The sequence below is a fragment of the Pseudophryne corroboree genome, chromosome 4, assembly GCF_028390025.1.
Source record: "Pseudophryne corroboree isolate aPseCor3 chromosome 4, aPseCor3.hap2, whole genome shotgun sequence".
NCBI lineage: Eukaryota > Metazoa > Chordata > Amphibia > Anura > Myobatrachidae > Pseudophryne > Pseudophryne corroboree.
The window spans coordinates 314,832,655-314,849,703 of record NC_086447.1 but is presented as its reverse complement, the minus strand read 5'-3'; the positions used below and the strand labels follow the sequence as shown (position 1 = coordinate 314,849,703).

Below are 17,049 nucleotides of genomic sequence, written 5' to 3'. Positions count from 1 at the left end.
TCTATTGAGATACCATACATATTGATCACATCCTCTTCAGAGGAGCAATACACAAAAAAATTTAAAAATAAACCAAAAGAAACATTCTTTACATTTCTTTATGCAGTATTTGGCAATGGCAGCACATGAATATATCATTATCACCTCTATCGTTCTAAATGTTAAACAGATCTAAATTACTACCTTGGCTATCCAAAATAGGCATAGCCTAATGGTGAGAGCTACAGACTAACATCATGATCCCTCAGGGTTCTAATCCCACTGCGGACTCAATTTAGTTAAAAATTCCCAATCAATATAAAGTGTGTTTCTATAATGTCCACTATTCTCTCTTATCATTATATTATATCACATTTACAGCTACACTTTTTGGTATATTAAATACCGCTTATTACTTATGTAGCCTCAATCGTTTTTCTTGGGTACATATCGCATAAAGAGACAGCTTGCATTTAGATAGTATATCCCCACTATAACGGGAGATATTATTCTTATAAATATATATATGACCCATTACAAAAGGCCTCTCAGAATATATATTTTCTCCAGGAGAAAAAAAGGGGGGGGGGGGAATAACAATAAAGGGAAATAGTTTGTTTTCAGATACATATCAAGAGGATATTTACAGAGACATATCATCTCACAAAAAGAAAGGAAAAGAAATTTACTTTAGGGAAAGTAGAGAGTATTTTTACTGATATATAAGGACTCATACCATTTTACCCGCTCTATCTCTCTATCTCATATATTGTTCATTTCTATATTATCATTGAGCCCAAGTGGAGACAGGGAGCCCAGGGAGAAGATCCAAAAAGCCTCCCTCTTACAGAGACGATTGAATCTATCTCCACCTCTGGCAGTTATGGGAACATGCTCAATTCCTTGTATTATCAGACCATCCATACTGCCTTTATGTTTAGATTGAATATGTGTGGACAAAGTATGTGTCCTTATCCCCTTTATAATATTACGCCTATGTACCAAAAACCTTACATTTAGTTTACGAGTAGTACGCCCCACATATTGAATGCCACATATGCACGTAATCAAATATATTACATACGTGGCATTACAATCAATGTGACCTTTAATTTCAAAGTCAATATCATATGTGTTTGAATGAAAGTGTGTACTACTATGCCCTATATGTTCACAGGTCATACACCCTGATCGTCCACACCTAAAGCAGCCTTCTTTTTGTGGGATAGAGCATAACCAGGTCTCTTTTGTTTTCCCAGTTGGAGCAGAACCCACATAATGACTGGGTGTCAGGAGGCTCTGTAGAGTCCTCGCTTTCTTGAATACAATCTGTGGCTCTGTTTCCAATACTGGTGCTAACACTTTGTCTGCCTTCAAGATGGACATGTTCTTTTTCAATAGGTTTTTAATTTCCCCTGAACTGGAGTTATATTTGGTGATAAACCTAAGCTCAGTGTTCCCTTTAGAATCATGTTTCTTTTTGGTTAACAAGAGAGACTCCCTATCCATTGTTTTCACCTGGCTTGCTGCCTTCTCTAGAATATCTTCAGGGTATCCCTGTTCAAGTAATGCGGTAGTGAGGTCTTGTGCTTGCTGGTTATAATCTAAAGTATCTGAACAATTCCGTCTATGTCTCATAAATTGGCTACGTGGTATATTCCTAAGCCAAGGTTGATAGTGACAGCTAGAATAGTTCAGAAACTTATTACAATCAACCTCCTTCTTAAAAGTTGAAGTGGTTATATCGCCGTTCCTAGCTTCAAGGGCAATATCAAGAAAGGAAATCTTGGTGCTGTGTATAGTGCTCGTGAGTTTTAATCCAAACTGGTTTGTGTTTAGATACTCCACAAATAATTTCGCCGAATTTATGTCCCCATCCCAAATAAAAAACAAATCATCTATGTACCTGCCATATAGCACCAAGCTCGCCCCATATGGGCCCGACCAAATAAGGGTCTCTTCAAATTGGCCCATATATAGATTCGCAAAGCTAGGGGCGAACTTGGTGCCCATGGCAGTACCTAGAATCTGCAAGTAAAATTGTGCATTAAAGGTGAAATAATTATGCGTGAGGGTGAAAGAAATAGCATCTAAAACAAACTTAAGTCTGGCCTCACTTAGGTCAACATCATGGAGGAGGAAGCTTTTGATCGCCTCCACTCCCCCTATATGTGGAATATTGGTATAAAGAGACTCTACATCACACGTGATAAAGATGTAATTATCTTGCCATATCACAGATGACAATAGATTAAAAAAATGCATAGAGTCTCTGATGTATGACCTAAGTGTGGTCACATGTGGCTGTAAAAATGAATCAATAAAAGAGGATAAATTAGTAGTGAGGGACCCAATACCAGAGATAATAGGACGCCCAGGAGGTGCAGTGAGGGATTTGTGGATTTTGGGCAAATGATAATAGGTGGGTATCACAGGATATGGATTAAATAAAAAATTATATTCCTGTCTGGATATTGCCCCATCCAGGATCGCCCTTTCCAGAAGCATCTTAAACTCACACACAAAAGCAGACGTTGGATTATATGTCAATTTTGAATAAAATTTCTTATTATTCAATTGTCTATATGCTTCCTCTTCATATGTAGTCTTATCCTGCACTACTGTACCACCACCTTTATCCGCATTCTTAATTATAATAGATTTATCTTTCATTAAATTTCTAAGTGCATTTCTTTCTCTTTTATGTAAATTATCCCTCCTTTTACTTTTTTTACCACAGATGTCTCTCAAACCATCTAGGGTTAAGGTATAGAAAGTTTCTATCATACCGCTTTTATGTTGCATCGGATAGAATTCCGATTTCTTTCTGAATATATTTTTATTTTCCCTTTCTACATCAAAAACCTTTACTGTCTCATTGCCCTCATTTTCAAGTTCCACAAGTATCTCTAAAGCTGCCTGGTCTGCTCTATCTAGCAAGACGGGACACTGGTTCGTTTCTTTCAATATTTTATTTGCAAAGAATCTTTGTCTGCATAAATCTCTAGTGAACCTATTGAGCTCAATAAATAGCTCAAATAGGTCAGGTCCCTGCGTAGGGGCAAATTTTAGCCCCTTCGCAATGACAGCCTTTTCACTTTCACTTAGTACTCTAGATGATAAATTGAACAGCCCCCTATTTCTTAGTCTTTTCTTGCGCTTTTGTTGACATTTTTTACTTCCTCCTCTGCATCTTCTGATTCGAAACCCTTTCTTTTGGGTGAGTCTTGACTCAACACTGTGAATCTGTTTCGACCTTTCCAGATGGGGTATAGATCTTTCTCTAAAAAAGAGGAACCAGAGTGGGCACCTTGACTTTCTTTGTTTGTATTTACAATCTGCTCTTTATTCTTGGGTCTGGCCCCTCTTTGATTGTATTCTGTATTAGGGCGAGTGCTATTATAATTCGTTTGTGGATCTCGTGTCCTTATAGTGTTTTTGGGGGTGGGCGTGGGGTATCTTGGCGGTTCTCTCCTAGCCTCAGTTCTCTCTCTATTTCCTTCTTGTTCACCATTAGTATTCTTCCTATATTTCTTATTTCTGTAGCCATAGTTCCCTTTTGGATATATATTTGCTAGTTCTTGTCCTGGGTGATTCCTGAATCTTCTATTATAGGATCTTACTTCATTTCTTTCATAATCCTGTTTATCTCTTGTTAGCTTTTGATTTTTTGTCGATATTAACTGCTGTTCAAAGGCTTCTATTTTCTGAATCAATCTATATTCAGAATCCTTGAAATCTGCTCTTACATTGAAGGGCTTCAATAGATTCTGTATTTTATCTATCTCTGTAGCTACTTCTTTCACCTTTGTTTCTCGATATACAATTAAAAGGTCTATCAGAGAAAGGGAACAACTATCTAGAGTTTCATTCCATTTTTCCTCTAGATCCACATTATCTTTAAAGGAACAAGACTTAAAGATTCTAAGGCCTCTTGGGATCATTTTTTCTTTTTTATATTTTACCAGAAGCATTTTATCTAACCAGTGACGTGTCTCCGTCATTAGGAGTGTTTCTAATCTAAAGAATAGGTGATGCATATCTAGTGGGTTTGCTTCCCCTGAGGTATTTTCTCTACTCAATGTATTACTTAAAAGGAGATTCCTCCTCGTATTCCTCTCTTCAATAGTCTCACGTGCTGCCATTGTACACTGCTGCCCAAAAAGACTTCAGATAAACCATACAACAATGACACAAATATACACACGCACGTGCGTAAAGGGCCCAACTTAATTGTGGTTGCCCCTGCGTTCGTGCGTGTATATTAATTCAGGCGCAAGTGTATAAAAAACAAAATATAATATAAATTAATCTCCGTACAGTATCACTTTACTTAGCTGATCACACCGCTTAAAATCTAGGTGCCGCTCCCAATTAGTATTCTGAAATGTTACCAGATTCTACACCAAACAGTCACTTATATGAGAGAGCGCATAAAGATTTTAAACCATTTTTATTTCATATTAAAAAATATATAAAATTCAATTCTAACATTAATATATGCATGAACCTGCCAAAGGCCTTTGGAACAATATAATTAATATTGCAACACACAAAAAAATACCTATCATTGATTAAAAAACCAGGTCAGTCCAAAACTAACACTTATCACCAGCTGCCACTTATTTGCATAATGGGCTTCAGGATTCCTTATATTTCCACTTAGTGGCTGGGATATGACTTAATGTCCCGCATCAGTATATTCCAAATCCTTTATCCGCAATGTGTAAGTGTTGGTATTACTTAAATTTCATGCATTAAATTGTTATTCAAAAAGTGCTGCTGCAAAATTCCCCCTTTAGTCCAAGATTTTATTCAGACTGTAGGACTTTATATAATTGTATAGCTAGGCTTGGTTTTCCCTGCAGGGAACGGACTCCCATCCAGTGACACAAGAATGGTATTGTGTCTATCACCTGAGAAATAATTGTCAGTTTTAGAGAACTATGTCTCACCTCACCGCAGCCCGGGTGTGATGTTGGTATCTTCCCTCCACAGACAGCCGTGGCCAGCAGTCAGGATTTCTTCACTAATACCGCTGTGCTCACTGGACGCAACGTGTCCGCTTGTGAGACCCCAAGCCGCTGCAGTATGCCTCCGGAGTCTCCTCTGTCGGGCTTCCCTCTGCCGGAGCTTGTAGAATCACTACGTGGTGTGATATACTGCGGCCCCCAGCTGCGGCAGCATGCCGCTGGATTTCCCCTGCTGGAGCCGTCTGACTTCTCCTCACCAGAGCTCGATCAGGCAGTCTGTAGCGTTTCACAGTGAGGAGTGATGTTGCTGGTCCTCCCGGTCCCAAACAGAGGAGTCCGTTTCACCGTCCTAGTGGGGGGTGTCCAAACACGCTTGGCAGAGTATCCTTAACGCGTTTCTCCATTATAGAATTTTAACGGTTTCATCAGAAGGTAAATGTCTGTGCTTGACCCACCTCTATTTAAGAGGGATCTCCTCCAATCAATCTCTCTCATTCATCATGAGGGGCAGGTGTGCAACAGGTGTGTATGCATATATACATTTTGTAGTCAGCTAAATAGACTCCAATTTAGTTGGATTAAAAAAACTATATCATATAAAAACATATATTGAGATACCATACATATTGATCACATCCTCTTCAGAGGAGCAATACACAAAAATTTTTAAAAATAAACCAAAAGAAACATTCTTTACATTTCTTTATGCAGTATTTGGCAATGGCAGCACATGAATATATCATTATCACCTCTATCGTTCTAAATGTTAAACAGATCTAAATTACTACCTTGGCTATCCAAAATAGGCATAGCCTAATGGTGAGAGCTACAGACTAACATCATGATCCCTCAGGGTTCTAATCCCACTGCGGACTCAATTTAGTTAAAAATTCCCAATCAATATAAAGTGTGTTTCTATAATGTCCACTATTCTCTCTTATCATTATATTATATCACATTTACAGCTACACTTTTTGGTATATTAAATACCGCTTATTACTTATGTAGCCTCAATCGTTTTTCTTGGGTACATATCGCATAAAGAGACAGCTTGCATTTAGATAGTATATCCCCACTATAACGGGAGATATTATTCTTATAAATATATATATGACCCATTACAAAAGGCCTCTCAGAATATATATTTTCTCCAGGAGAAAAAAAGGGGGGGGGGGAAATAACAATAAAGGGAAATAGTTTGTTTTCAGATACATATCAAGAGGATATTTACAGAGACATATCATCTCACAAAAAGAAAGGAAAAGAAATTTACTTTAGGGAAAGTAGAGAGTATTTTTACTGATATATAAGGACTCATACCATTTTACCCGCTCTATCTCTCTATCTCATATATTGTTCATTTCTATATTATCATTGAGCCCAAGTGGAGACAGGGAGCCCAGGGAGAAGATCCAAAAAGCCTCCCTCTTACAGAGACGATTGAATCTATCTCCACCTCTGGCAGTTATGGCGACATGCTCAATTCCTTGTATTATCAGACCATCCATACTGCCTTTATGTTTAGATTGAATATGTGTGGACAAAGTATGTGTCCTTATCCCCTTTATAATATTACGCCTATGTTCCAAAAACCTTACATTTAGTTTACGAGTAGTACGCCCCACATATTGAATGCCACATATGCACGTAATCAAATATATTACATACGTGGCATTACAATCAATGTGACCTTTAATTTCAAAGTCAATATCATATGTGTTTGAATGAAAGTGTGTACTACTATGCCCTATATGTTCACAGGTCATACACCCTGATCGTCCACACCTAAAAGCAGCCTTCTTTTTGTGGGATAGAGCATAACCAGGTCTCTTTTGTTTTCCCAGTTGGAGCAGAACCCACATAATGACTGGGTGTCAGGAGGCTCTGTAGAGTCCTCGCTTTCTTGAATACAATCTGTGGCTCTGTTTCCAATACTGGTGCTAACACTTTGTCTGCCTTCAAGATGGACATGTTCTTTTTCAATAGGTTTTTAATTTCCCCTGAACTGGAGTTATATTTGGTGATAAACCTAAGCTCAGTGTTCCCTTTAGAATCATGTTTCTTTTTGGTTAACAAGAGAGACTCCCTATCCATTGTTTTCACCTGGCTTGCTGCCTTCTCTAGAATATCTTCAGGGTATCCCTGTTCAAGTAATGCGGTAGTGAGGTCTTGTGCTTGCTGGTTATAATCTAAAGTATCTGAACAATTCCGTCTATGTCTCATAAATTGGCTACGTGGTATATTCCTAAGCCAAGGTTGATAGTGACAGCTAGAATAGTTCAGAAACTTATTACAATCAACCTCCTTCTTAAAAGTTGAAGTGGTTATATCGCCGTTCCTAGCTTCAAGGGCAATATCCAGAAAGGAAATCTTGGTGCTGTGTATAGTGCTCGTGAGTTTTAATCCAAACTGGTTTGTGTTTAGATACTCCACAAATAATTTAGCCGAATTTATGTCCCCATCCCAAATAAAAAACAAATCATCTATGTACCTGCCATATAGCACCAAGCTCGCCCCATATGGGCCCGACCAAATAAGGGTAATGCCACGTATGTAATATATTTGATTACGTGCATATGTGGCATTCAATATGTGGGGCGTACTACTCGTAAACTAAATGTAAGGTTTTTGGAACATAGGCGTAATATTATAAAGGGGATAAGGACACATACTTTGTCCACACATATTCAATCTAAACATAAAGGCAGTATGGATGGTCTGATAATACAAGGAATTGAGCATGTTCCCATAACTGCCAGAGGTGGAGATAGATTCAATCGTCTCTGTAAGAGGGAGGCTTTTTGGATCTTCTCCCTGGGCTCCCTGTCTCCACTTGGGCTCAATGATAATATAGAAATGAACAATATATGAGATAGAGAGATAGAGCGGGTAAAATGGTATGAGTCCTTATATATCAGTAAAAATACTCTCTACTTTCCCTAAAGTAAATTTCTTTTCCTTTCTTTTTGTGAGATGATATGTCTCTGTAAATATCCTCTTGATATGTATCTGAAAACAAACTATTTCCCTTTATTGTTATTTCCCCCCCCCCTTTTTTCTCCTGGAGAAAATATATATTCTGAGAGGCCTTTTGTAATGGGTCATATATATATTTATAAGAATAATATCTCCCGTTATAGTGGGGATATACTATCTAAATGCAAGCTGTCTCTTTATGCGATATGTACCCAAGAAAAACGATTGAGGCTACATAAGTAATAAGCGGTATTTAATATACCAAAAAGTGTAGCTGTAAATGTGATATAATATAATGATAAGAGAGAATAGTGGACATTATAGAAACACACTTTATATTGATTGGGAATTTTTAACTAAATTGAGTCCGCAGTGGGATTAGAACCCTGAGGGATCATGATGTTAGTCTGTAGCTCTCACCATTAGGCTATGCCTATTTTGGATAGCCAAGGTAGTAATTTAGATCTGTTTAACATTTAGAACGATAGAGGTGATAATGATATATTCATGTGCTGCCATTGCCAAATACTGCATAAAGAAATGTAAAGAATGTTTCTTTTGGTTTATTTTTAAAAAAAATTGTGTATTGCTCCTCTGAAGAGGATGTGATCAATATGTATGGTATCTCAATATATGTTTTTATATGATATAGTTTTTTTAATCCAACTAAATTGGAGTCTATTTAGCTGACTACAAAATGTATATATGCATACACACCTGTTGCACACCTGCCCCTCATGATGAATGAGAGAGATTGATTGGAGGAGATCCCTCTTAAATAGAGGTGGGTCAAGCACAGACATTTACCTTCTGATGAAACCGTTAAAATTCTATAATGGAGAAACGCGTTAAGGATACTCTGCCAAGCGTGTTTGGACACCCCCCACTAGGACGGTGAAACGGACTCCTCTGTTTGGGACCGGGAGGACCAGCAACATCACTCCTCACTGTGAAACGCTACAGACTGCCTGATCGAGCTCTGGTGAGGAGAAGTCAGACGGCTCCAGCAGGGGAAATCCAGCGGCATGCTGCCGCAGCTGGGGGCCGCAGTATATCACACCACGTAGTGAATCTACAAGCTCCGGCAGGGGGAAGCCCGACAGAGGAGACTCCGGAGGCATACTGCAGCGGCTTGGGGTCTCACAAGCGGACACGTTGCGTCCAGTGAGCACAGCGGTATTAGTGAAGAAATCCTGACTGCTAGCCACGGCTGTCTGTGGAGGGAAGATACCAACATCACACCCGGGCTGCGGTGAGGTGAGACATAGTTCTCGAAAACTGACAATTATTTCTCAGGTGATAGACACAATACCATTCTTGTGTCACTGGATGGGAGTCCGTTCCCTGCAGGGAAAACCAAGCCTAGCTATACAATTATATAAAGTCCTACAGTCTGAATAAAATCTTGGACTAAAGGGGGAATTTTGCAGCAGCACTTTTTGAATAACAATTTAATGCATGAAATTTAAGTAATACCAACACTTACACATTGCGGATAAAGGATTTGGAATATACTGATGCGGGACATTAAGTCATATCCCAGCCACTAAGTGGAAATATAAGGAATCCTGAAGCCCATTATGCAAATAAGTGGCAGCTGGTGATAAGTGTTAGTTTTGGACTGACCTGGTTTTTTAATCAATGATAGGTATTTTTTTGTGTGTTGCAATATTAATTATATTGTTCCAAAGGCCTTTGGCAGGTTCATGCATATATTGATGTTAGAATTGAATTTTATATATTTTTTAATATGAAATAAAAATGGTTTAAAATCTTTATGCGCTCTCTCATATAAGTGACTGTTTGGTACTGCCAAAACTGCCTGTCTACCAAACACCGCTCCTTCTGTGTCGAAGGCTAAAGGTACGTCCTTTCGCCTCTTTTGCCCTTCAGGTAAAGCAAAAGTTCAGGCGTACCACAAGGAGGCCCGCACTTCCAAACCTGGTAAGCCGAAGCCCAAAAGAGCCTGGGCTGCCCGTCAGCCAGCTTCCAAGACCGATAAGCCTGCCGCATGACGGGGCGGGCCTCCCCCTGGGGGATCCCAGGGTGGGGGGCCGGCTTCTAGGGTATACCCAGGAATGGTTGAAGACCACTTCAGATGCCTGGGTACGGGAAGTTGTCACTCGAGGTTACGCCATAGCCTTCAAAAATCGACCCCCTCATCGATTTTGCCAGACAGACGTCCCGTTGGACCAGACAAAGGCAATCACTCTGCATTTGGTGGTACAGACCCTCCTGGATACAGGAGTTGTAGTACAGGTGCCTCTTGCTCAGAGGGGCCGGGGGTAATATTCTCCGCTGTTTCTAGTCCTGAAACAGAATGGGTCCTCCCGGCCCATTCTCAACTTCAATGCATTGAACAAGTTTGTGAAGGTTTCCAAGTTCCGTATGGAAACCCTTCGCTCTATAGTTCTGGCCTTGGAACCTGGGGACTAAATGGTCTCCCTGGATATACAGGATGCTTACCTGCATATTCCTATAGCAGCTTCACATCAGCAATACCTGAGGTTCGCTATTGGCAACCTTCATTACCAGTTTCGGGCGTTACCTTTTGGTTTAACAATGGCTCTGCGAGTTTTCACTAAAGTAATGGCGGTGATGACGGTGGTACTCCGCCGTCAAGGGGTCAGGATACTGCCGTACCTGGACGACTTGTTAATCCTGGCAAATTCCACAGAACTTCTCCTGTGTCATCTGGATATGACGGTCCGGTTTCTACAAGCCCACGGGTGGCTCATCAACTGGAAGAAATCCTCCCTGGTCCCTGCTCAGAGCATGGTGCAACTGGGAGCACTATTGGACACTCACAACCAGCGGTTGTTCTTGTCTCAGGAGAAAGTCCGGAAGCTTCAGGACAGGATTCGTTGCTTCCTTTCTCGTCCGCAAGTGTCGATACATTCGGCGATGCAGGTGCTGGGCCTCATGGTCTCAGCATTCGATATGGTGGAGTATGCTCAATTCCATTCTCGGCCCCTCCAGAGGCTGATTCTAGCCAAGTGGGACGGCCTGCCTCACCGGATCAGGTCTCACATGATCTCATTGACTCCGAAGGTCCGTCTGTCGCTACTTTGGTGGCTCCGGGACCAACAGTTGTGCAGGGGCCGTCCCTTCTGGATATCCAACTGGGTCCTGTTGTCGACAGATGCCAGTCTAAGAGGTTGGGGCGCGGTGCTGGAGCAACACTTCCTTCAGGGTCGGTGGACCAAGGAGGAATCTCTCCTCTCGATCAACATTCTGGAATTGTGGGCGGTCTTCAATGCGTTGAACCTGGCCCAGCATTTAATTCAGAACCGTCCTGTTCAAATACAGTCGGACAACGCCACCACAGTGGCTTACATAAATCATCAAGACGGCACTCGAAAACGTTTGGCAATGAAGGAAGTCTCACGGATTCTACGTTGGGCGGAACGCCATCTACCGACCAAGCGGCAATATTCATTCCGGGAGTCCTGAATTGGGAAGCGGACTTTCTCAGTCGTCAGGACGTGCATGCCGGCGAGTGGAGCCTCCATCCAGAAGTGTTTCAACTCCTAGTGGAAAAGTGGGGTCTTCCAGATGTAGATCTGATGGCATCTCGACACAATCACAAGGTTCCGGTCTTCGGAGCAAGGACAAGGGATCCTCAAGCAGCATTCATGGATGCGCTGGCGGTGCCGTGGAGGTTTCGGCTGCCGTACGTGTTCCCTCCGGTGTCACTTCTGCCCAGGGTAATTCGGAAGTTCAAGCAAGAAAAAGGAAATCTGCTTCTCATAGCTCCGGCTTGGCCCAGATGGCCCTGGTTCTCAGACCTGCAAGGCCTATCGTCAGAGCGTCCACTTCTGCTTCCACAACGCCCAGGCCTCCTTGTTCAGGGCCCCTGTGTCTACCAGGACCTAGCCCGGCTGTCTTTGATGGCGTGGCTCTTGAAGCTTCCATCTTGAGGGCTAAGGGTTTTTCTGAAGAGGTCATTAAAACTATGTTGCGGGCCCGGAAACCGGCTTCTGCTCGGATTTACTATAGGGTCTGGCATTCCTACTTTGTTTGGTGCGCATCTAATAATTATGACGCTTCCAAGTTTAGTACAGCCAAACTTTTGGCTTTTCTGCAGCAGGGCCTAGATTTAGGCCTGCGTTTGGCCTCCCTCAAGGTTCATATTTCGGCCTTGTCGGTGTGGTTTCAGAGAAAAATTGCGACTTTACCTGATGTTCATACTTTCACTCAGGGTGTGTTGCGTATCCAACCTCCCTATGTCCCGCCTGTGGCTCCTTGGGACTTGTCAGTGGTTTTGGAGGCGTTGCAGGAGCCTCCATTTGAACCCCTTGGTTCAGCTGACCTTAAGTGGCTTTCCCTTAAGGTGGTGTTCTTGCTGGCTATTGCCTCTGCTAGAAGAGTGTCGGATCTGGGTGCATGGTCTTGTAGTTCCCCATATCTGATTTTTCACCGTGACCGGGCGGTTCTTAGGACTCTTCCCGGATATTTACCTAAGGTGGTTTCTTCGTTCCACCTTAATCAGGAGATTGTGGTTCCGGCCTTTGTCTCTCCTGATTTGTCTCCCAAAGAGCGGTCTTTGGATGTGGTACGGGCTCTCCGTATCTACGTGAAGAGAACTGCTTCTATTCGAAAATCTGATTCTCTCTGTTTTGTTTGGATTTCACAAACGTGGCTGGCCTGCTCACAAACAGACCCTGGCCAGATGGATTAGAATGGTGATTGCACATGCTTATGTGAAGGCTGGTCTGTCAGCTCCTGCTCCCATTACGGCCCATTCTACTTGGTCTGTTGGACCTTCTTGGGCGGCCCAACGTGGTGCGACCCTTGAACAATTGTGCAAGGCAGCTACGTGGTCCTCCGGGAACACGTTCATAAGGTTCTATGCCTTCAATACTGCCGCTTCCCAGGATGCTTCCTTTGGACGCCGGGTTCTTGTGCCCGCTACAGTGCGTCCCCTCCCATAAGGAACTGCTTTAGGACATCCCCATTGTCCAATCCTTGTGCAGCCCAGTGTACCCCGCAGCAGAAAACGATTTTTATGGTAAGAACTTACCTTTGTTAAATATCTTTCTGCGAGGTACACTGGGCTCCACAAAGCGCCCACCCTGACACACTTCGCTTCTTTGGGTTGGTATGGCATTAGCCGCTGACACTTCTCTTGTCGTGAGAGTGTGGTGTATGTGGCTACTAAACGTTGTCGTCTCTTTTCCTGCTACTGCATTGGGCTGGTTAACTAAAAGTGAGCTCCTGTGCAGGGAGGCGGGGTTATAGAGGAGGCGGCGCTGTGAATTCTGGGAACAGTCAAAGCTTTGAGCCTGTTGGTGCCTCGGATCAAGATCCTACTCTACATCCCATTGTCCAATCCTTGTGGAGCCCAGTGTACCTCGCAGAAAGAGATTTAACAAAGGTAAGTTCTTACCATAAATCTCGTTTTAGTAACCACACAAAGGGGCTGATACATAGTTAATAGAGCCAGTGGGCGTGGCTTATCTTGTGTAAATTAGCCCTGTGAATGCCCAGGACAGTGTACGACTATGTGTATACTATGTGTATATGTGATTCTGCCACAAAGTGTGCTGCTATATTTTGTCGACATTCATCTTGTAAGAGTGTCGACATGGACCACATTGATATTCATTATTTCGACATTGATAAAATATGGACATGAATGATATGTCGACAAAACATCCCTGGTGGTCTTGTGGTGACTTACCTGGTACGTCAAGTCCAGCGGCTCCAGCAATGACTTTGAGGTCTGACTGTCATCTGCTGATGGATCTGACAGCGCTTCCACCAGTGAGTACTGATAGCCCTAACCTCCTCCCCCTAGTGCCCAACCCATCCTACTTGTTGCCTAATCAAAACGCAATTCCAATTCCCTTTTCCTAGCCATCCCCTCCGGCAACCTAACCTTGGGGGTTATTCAGACCTGATCGCTGTTGTGCGAATTTGCAAGCCGGGCGATTATTGATCGACTGCGCATGCGTATGGATCATAGTACACATGCATGAGGCCAAACTGCAAAAAAATCCAGCGACTTTTATGATCACTAGCCATACGCAAGTTGATTGACAGGAAGCGGACGTTTGGGGGTGGTAACTGCCCATTTTCTGGGAGTGTCAGGAAAAACACAGGTGCGGCCAAGCATTTTCAGGGAGGGTGTGTGATGTCAGCTCCGGTCCCGATCAGCCTGATTCTATCGCACTGTGGGCCAGATGTACTAAGCTTGAAAAGTGATAAATATCACTGTGATAAAGCACCAGCCAATCGGCTCCTAACTGTCATTTTTCAAACACAGCCTGTGACATGGCAGTTAGGAGCCTATTGGCTGGTGCTTTATCACAGTGATATTTATCACTTTTCAGGCTTAGTACATCTCCCCCAGAAGGAGTAAGTCCTGGGCTACGCACAGACTGCACAGACTGGAAATAACATTCGATGGGGAGTGAGTTGTGAATGGATTTGCATTTGAACGGCGATCGCGGAGCTTTTCGCAAGGCGTACAGACTTGCACGGGGCATGCTTTCACTCTGTCTGGGCGGCGGCTATCTGAACGTAAATTTGCAGAGGAGCGATCGGGTCTGAATAACCCCCCTTAACCCTCTACTGTGAATTGTTCCGAATGCAGGCATTTCACATGTCATCATTGTGAACATATACACATTTTGCACCCACCTACATGTTCAATGGCAACACTATGAATATCAATGCTGCAAATGTTTACATTTTGACTACATCCTCGGCCACATACACCTGCCTGCGCCTGGATGGGTAGAAGGGGGTAGGAGTAGGGCGTTTTGATGTAGGGGAAGTACTGTACAGGCATATGTTTACACCAGTGACGTGCGATGGGGCGAGGCATACAAACTGGGCACAATATAGATATACACCTGGGAAAGCCATATTATTGCAGGTGGTCATGGGGAGGTTCAAATGCCAGATGATGATGATGATGATCACAGTTATCAGCACTAGCAAATCATTTGTGATTGGCTGTTTGTGAACACTCTTGTCACACTGATAGGTGTTTTCTTCGTTACTCAGGCTACATTATTTGTGTTCATGTTTAAGGGCAATGTATTTCTTTTTTGTCTTTCACAGGGTGTGGTGTTGTTTCTGCTGTATTATAGACATTTTCATCATTTTCATGATAAAACCAAAGACTCTCGATGCACATAAAATATAAGGTTTACAACGTAGGTGCAGGTAGGAGGTACATGTCTGTGATTTGTGCCTGGTGCAAACCAGAGGCATATGTTACTCAGGATCTGCAAATGAACGGAAATGCAATATTTTTATTGCTGTTTTTTTTAGACTAATTTATGTCCATTTTGTGGTCAACTCTTCAACAACCCCCAAGTACATAATTATTTAATAAACATAACATTGAAAGTAATGGTCAATGCCATAGTATCATATAGCCATGTAAAAATTAAGCTCTTTTAAAGATCTCATTCAAGAACTTGAAATCTAATGTTTGCACATGGGCAGAACACATGACTGTAGCTAGCCCATGACTATGCAGTGCACCTAAATCTATACACCGCCATTTAAACTCACTCCTATCACCATTTTGCTCTATATGATAATATAATAAAGGTGGCTTAGGTCACCTCGGTACTCATGCTGAATTACTATAGAAACCACACGTTTAGGCAAGTTTATTTAACCTGTATCTAAGCAACACAATACCTAACATTAATACTTGTAAGAATTTATAATTTGTCAGCATAGGTTCTTAAACAGAGCTCAAAGACAGAATTGATTACATTTTATAATTAATCCAGGCTAATATAGTCATAGTGCACATACACAAGTATTACAAAATTACTTACAGTAAGTACATGCTTACAAGTCAGAAATAAAATAAAACAGAAAAATGCCCTGAATTTTGATCATCGCTTGATTGTCAAAATTTAACCTGGGTACACACCTATAATATATAATTATCAGGCCGATCACCTGATATTATATGATCGGCCCGATAATTGTATAGGTATGTACAGGGCCGCCATCATAAATAGTGAGGCTCAGGACTGACAAATAGGCTTGTCCCCCTGTGCCCCCCACTGCCCTCTGTCATGATTCATATGGGGGGAGGGAAAAAGCGAGAGCAAGAGTGAGAGAGAGAAAGAAAGAGAAGGAATGAAGAGAAACAAAAGTATCAGGTGGAAACAACAGAAGAGGAATAGGGAGAGATCAGAGAGAGAGTAGGAATAGTGGAAAATATGAGAGACAGGACGGATATGGGTAGATAGGAGGATTAGAGAGAGATGGGAGATAGAGGAGGAATAGGGGAAATGCTCCCCCCAGTGCCAGATATTCTCCCACAGTGCCAGGTATATGCCCCCAGTCCCAGATATTCCCCCACAGTGCCAGGTACATGCCCCCAGTGCCAAATATACCCCCCAGTGCCACATATGCCCCCAGTGCCAGATATTCCCCCACAGTGCCACATATGCCCCCTCAGTGCCTACTCCCCTCAGTGCCAGATATTCCCCCACAGTGCCAGGTATATGCCCCCAGTGCCAGATATTCCCCCACAGTGCCACATATGCCCCCTCAGTGCCTGCTCCCCCCAGTGCCAGATATTCTCCCACAGTGCCCGGTATATGCCCCCAGTGCCAGATATTCCCCCACAGTGCAGGTATATGCCCCCAGTGCCAGATATTCCCCCACAGTGCCACATATGCCCCCTCAGTGCCTGCTCCCCTCAGTGCCAGATATTCCCCCACAGTGCCACATATGCCCCCTCAGTGCCTGCTCCCCTCAGTGCCAGATATTCCCCCACAGTGCCACATATGCCCTCCTCAGTGCCTGCTCCCCCCCCCCCCCCCCACCGCTCCTTTGTGTTGGAGGGACACGGAGCGCATAGCGTGCACCTCTCCCGTGTCCATCCTGGCTCTCCGGCCGGTCTAATAAAGGAAGTGCCGGTTCGTGAGCCAATCAGAGCTCACGAACGGCACTTCCTTTATTAGACCGGCCGGAGAGCCAGGAGGGACACGGGAGAGGCGCGCTGTACCCTCCGTGTCCCTCCAACACAGCAGCGGAGGGAAGGAGACCGCAGATTGACATGCAGACGCTCGTCCGCATGTCAATCTGTACTAAGTCAGTGGCGCCCCCGCAGCCCCTCGCCCCCAAGCCACCGCGA

General features: G+C 43.0%; 1 protein-coding gene across 3 annotated transcripts in view; it reads left to right on the top strand.

Annotated features, from left to right (window-relative positions):
* PEX5L (peroxisomal biogenesis factor 5 like) overlaps positions 1 to 17,049 on the top strand; it is a 519,042-nt gene that overhangs the window by 410,125 nt on the left and 91,868 nt on the right. The window lies entirely within an intron of this gene.